The sequence below is a fragment of the Schistocerca piceifrons genome, unplaced genomic scaffold, assembly GCF_021461385.2.
Source record: "Schistocerca piceifrons isolate TAMUIC-IGC-003096 unplaced genomic scaffold, iqSchPice1.1 HiC_scaffold_629, whole genome shotgun sequence".
Lineage (NCBI taxonomy): Eukaryota > Metazoa > Arthropoda > Insecta > Orthoptera > Acrididae > Schistocerca > Schistocerca piceifrons.
The window spans coordinates 52,501-57,500 of NW_025728871.1; the positions used below are offsets into that span (position 1 = coordinate 52,501).

General features: G+C 54.5%; 1 non-coding gene across 1 annotated transcript in view; it reads right to left on the minus strand.

Annotated features, from left to right (window-relative positions):
• LOC124764164 overlaps positions 1 to 1,277 on the minus strand; it is a 1,911-nt gene extending 634 nt beyond the window's left edge. The window contains exon 1 of the ribosomal RNA XR_007012729.1: positions 1 to 1,277. This exon is cut by the window's left edge and continues 634 nt beyond it. This is a non-coding gene — a ribosomal RNA (small subunit ribosomal RNA).
• Between the last annotated feature and the right edge of the window lie 3,723 nt (positions 1,278 to 5,000).

A 5,000-nucleotide genomic window follows, 5' to 3' on the forward strand; every position in this document is an offset into this window, starting at 1 on the left:
GCAGGCTCCACTCCTGGTGGTGCCCTTCCGTCAATTCCTTTAAGTTTCAGCTTTGCAACCATACTTCCCCCGGAACCCAAAAGCTTTGGTTTCCCGGAGGCTGCCCGCCGAGTCATCGGAGGAACTGCGGCGGATCGCTGGCTGGCATCGTTTATGGTTAGAACTAGGGCGGTATCTGATCGCCTTCGAACCTCTAACTTTCGTTCTTGATTAATGAAAACATACTTGGCAAATGCTTTCGCTTCTGTTCGTCTTGCGACGATCCAAGAATTTCACCTCTAACGTCGCAATACGAATGCCCCCGCCTGTCCCTATTAATCATTACCTCGGGTTCCGAAAACCAACAAAATAGAACCGAGGTCCTATTCCATTATTCCATGCACACAGTATTCAGGCGGGCTTGCCTGCTTTAAGCACTCTAATTTGTTCAAAGTAAACGTGCCGGCCCACCGAGACACTCAATAAAGAGCACCCTGGTAGGATTTCAACGGGGTCCGCCTCGGGACGCACGAGCACGCACGAGGCGGTCGCACGCCTTCAGCTCGCCCCACCGGCAGGACGTCCCACGATACATGCCAGTTAAACACCGACGGGCGGTGAACCAACAGCGTGGGACACAAATCCAACTACGAGCTTTTTAACCGCAACAACTTTAATATACGCTATTGGAGCTGGAATTACCGCGGCTGCTGGCACCAGACTTGCCCGCTCCAATAGATACTCGTTAAAGGATTTAAAGTGTACTCATTCCGATTACGGGGCCTCGGATGAGTCCCGTATCGTTATTTTTCGTCACTACCTCCCCGTGCCGGGAGTGGGTAATTTGCGCGCCTGCTGCCTTCCTTGGATGTGGTAGCCGTTTCTCAGGCTCCCTCTCCGGAATCGAACCCTGATTCCCCGTTACCCCTTTACAACCATGGTAGGCGCAGAACCTACCATCGACAGTTGATAAGGCAGACATTTGAAAGATGCGTCGCCGGTACGAGGACCGTGCGATCAGCCCAAAGTTATTCAGAGTCACCAAGGCAAACGGACCGGACGAGCCGACCGATTGGTTTTGATCTAATAAAAGCGTCCTTCCATCTCTGGTCGGGACTCTGTTTGCATGTATTAGCTCTAGAATTACCACAGTTATCCAAGTAACGTGGGTACGATCTAAGGAACCATAACTGATTTAATGAGCCATTCGCGGTTTCACCTTAATGCGGCTTGTACTGAGACATGCATGGCTTAATCTTTGAGACAAGCATATGACTACTGGCAGGATCAACCAGGGAGCTGCGTCAACTAGAGCTGAGCAGCCGGCCGCCCGGGAGTGTGTCCCGGGGGCCCGCGCGAACACGCAAGCGTCCGCTCAATCATTCTGCAAACAGGAGGAGGCTGAGCTCCCCTGCACAATACACCTCGAAACCCTCTCAGGTCCCGGCGGCGCGCAGCGCCGTCCCAAGTACTTGGTCGGGTTCGAGAGAGGCGCAATCGCCCGGAGTTAGGCGAGTAGACGCTTTCGGTGCGACCACCCGTGCTCCCAACTGAGCTTGCCGCTGCCGACAGAGGCCCGGGAGCGTGCTGTCGTGGCATTGCCGGCGGGAGACAACACGCGCCCACCTACGGTGACCGGCAGCTCCAACGCCAGCGCCACAGAAGGACAAAAGCCCCACTTGGGTGCCGAAGCGAACTCTCCCAGCACAGCGCACGCGGCCAACGACATCCGCACAGCTGCGATACAAACCACCAGCGAGAACCGCTGGGGCGACCGAGCAGCAGACGGCGTCGCGGCGCCGAGCGCCGGGCGGCGGCGCATCCTCAAACGCACACAGTCCTCAATCGGACCAGCACACTGAAGATGTCCCACCGCGCTTCGCACCGGGCCCGGCGAGGACCTACTTTGGCCGCACGGCGCCGCGCGCAGGGTGCGCCGGCGCGCAGCTGCGACGCCTGCCGCGTCCGTCGGCCGGCGCGCCTGCCACTGGCCGCCCCCACCAGCCGGCTGTAGCGCGTGCGCCCACGCACCGCGCGGCCAGCACGCCGGGAGGCGCCCCCTCACCGGCCGGGGACGGTCCCACCCAGCCACCGCCGCGTATCGCTTCACACCCAGATGCCGTTCAGTTTCGTCGGCATGGTGGGTATCGCTGGAACAACCGGTTAGTACCCTCAACCTATCGTCGCCATCACCGATTCACCCCTAGCGAGAACAACCGCACCACAACAGGTTACCATTTGTTCATTTGCGTAACTTCACCAGAAAAACGCAGGCGTCCATCGCCATTTGCAACTTCAACGATTATTGCATGCCTGTGTCAGGTGTCACGCCACACTAAGGCGCTCTGCCCACATACACGCAACAAAATGTGCACGCCTAGACAATACGTGGAAGGTGGCCCCCGTACGTATGCGATGTCCATTGCTCGAACGGACTGTCAACCGGCCTCTGTAGCATGTCGCAGATATGGAACGCGGTGCACCATGCCATCACGGTGTGTGAGGAGAGACGACTAGGTCCGAATACATCACAGACAGCTCATGCTGATCGCCATCCACGGCGTCCGTTCCTCCCACACGTCTCTATGGCGTACCACACTGCAATCCAGCTCTCATAGGGAGACGACACGTAGCTGCGTGCACAATATTTGCACTGTATGGTCCGCCGTTTTTGGGCGCAGTCGTTGTGCGGTCACACATGTGCCACGATGTATCATTCAGTACATAAGGACGAATGTGCAGTACAGATTGTGGTTCACGCGTACGACATCAGCGGACAGTTGACACAGGCCGCACCACAACGTAGCCTGAGTACGTCGCATGCGAAGGGCATTGAACATGCAAACTTCTCACCAACCAGCTTGCGAAGGCAGGGGGCAAGGTTGGGGACGTGGGGAGGGGCGGCATGTACGTCCTGCTGCCATCCACATTACAGTGTACAGCAGGAGCATGTGGAAGTGAGCAAGACTTGCAAGGTGTTTAACATGAAGCGATACACAGGGGTGCGGGCAGTGCGAGTAGCGAACTATATTGCGAGGGTTGCGGGTGGGCAACACTACAGTAATTGAACGAGTCGTATAACAATTACAGAGCAGGTTTAGGCGACAACGTGGGTTACGTTAAGGCGACAACATGGGTTAGGTTAAGGCACAACATGGGTTAGGTTAAGGCACAACATGGTTAGGTTAAGGCACAACATGGGTTAGGTTAAGGCACAACATGGGTTAGGTTAAGGCACAACATGGGTTAGGTTAAGGCACAACATGGGTTAGGTTAAGGCACAACATGGGTTAGGTTAAGGCACAACATGGGTTAGGTTAAGGCACAACATGGGTTAGGTTGAGGCACAACATGGGTTAGGTTAAGGCACAACATGGGTTAGGTTGAGGCACAACATGGGTTAGGTTGAGGCACAACATGGGTTAGGTTGAGGCACAACATGGGTTAGGTTAGGTACAACATGGGTTAGGTTAAGGGTACAACATGGGTTAGGTTAAGGGTACAACATGGGTTAGGTTAAGGTACAACATGGGTTAGGTTAAGGTACAACATGGGTTAGGTTAAGGTACAACATAGGTTAGGTTAAGGTACAACATAGGTTAGGTTAAGGTACAACATAGGTTAGGTTAAGGTACAACATAGGTTAGGTTAAGGTACAACATAGGTTAGGTTAAGGTACAACATAGGTTAGGTTAGGTTAGGTTAGGTTACACGTTGTTGTACGGAAAGGTGTGGGGGGGGGGGGGGGGGGGCGGGGGCGGCAGGTTCGTTGATAGTGATTATAGTAAGTGAATGCTTGTGACATGATCAGATTTGTCACGTCAGGATGCACCTTTGGCTTATTAGAGGCGGCGCTCCAATTCTATGCTTGTGTGAGACCTGTGTCTTTGACTCATGTCATTGTTTGTGCGCTGTGACAGGAGGTACTATTGTGATGTTGGGTGCACCGTTGTATAGGACATGTGTGGGTGTTGGTGCCTGGTCTGCGCAATGGTGGATGTCGAAAGGCTGGGATATTGTATTTTCCGCACGGACCTCCTGGTCTGGTTGTGATAGTGTGGATTGTGTAATGTGGCGGAGAAGATGCACTGGATGTTGTTCCATGCTGGTGCTTACATATTGTATGTGCGCCTGTTAGAAGCAGAGAGTGGTGCGTGATCAGAGTGTCTGGCTGACGTGTGGTTCCCATTTTGGGCAGACTCTTTCAGCATGTATACGGACAGTTGTGTATATTTGCTGTAGTTTGATGGCTCTGCATTGATTACTAATCAGCGCCGTGTGTACGGGTAATCTGGTTCCAGTCCAAAATGTTCCATCTGTGTACATTAGTGACAAAGACTCCCCCCATGCAGTGGGGCTCGGTCTGTTATAACTCTTCCGCGTAATATATTTGCCCCACGTTTTTGCGACTGCGAGTGCGAGTGCAACGCGCATGGGGACCGACATGCTGATGGCTCGGTATCGGACGCCGTACAGTGAGCAACGCGATCGCGTCTCTCGCTCGTAAGTGGTACAGGTCGCGGCTCATGTATACGGACAGCGGGAATGTCGCATATTGGAAATAACTCTTCATGAAACGCAAGTTATAGGGGTGGATTGCACTTTACGAGTGCGGGAAACGTCCGCCGTTCATCCGCTGGAGGTGCGAGTTTGGCGGTTGGGGTGGTGCACGAACGGGTGCGGGTGGCGTCATTGCCGGTCCACGGCTTCGTGCGGCAGAGCCACTGGAGATTGGGTGCTATGGTCGACAGAGGCTGCAGCCTTTGTGGGTGGCGTCGAAAGGCGGCCACTGTGGCGCCATCGCTGTCTTAGTCGGCTTGGCGTCTCATAGATGGCGGTAGCGTCGTTGCAGGAGGTCATGTTGCGGGAGACCTACAGATGGCGGTATGTTTTTGTGGTGCGGACGTAGTGTTGTCAGATGCGCATAGATGGCGGTATTGCATGTGGTGTCGCCCTATTTTCATAGATGGCGATACTGTTTTGCCGGCATGGGTGGCGTAGTTCCGTCGGATCCCTGTAGG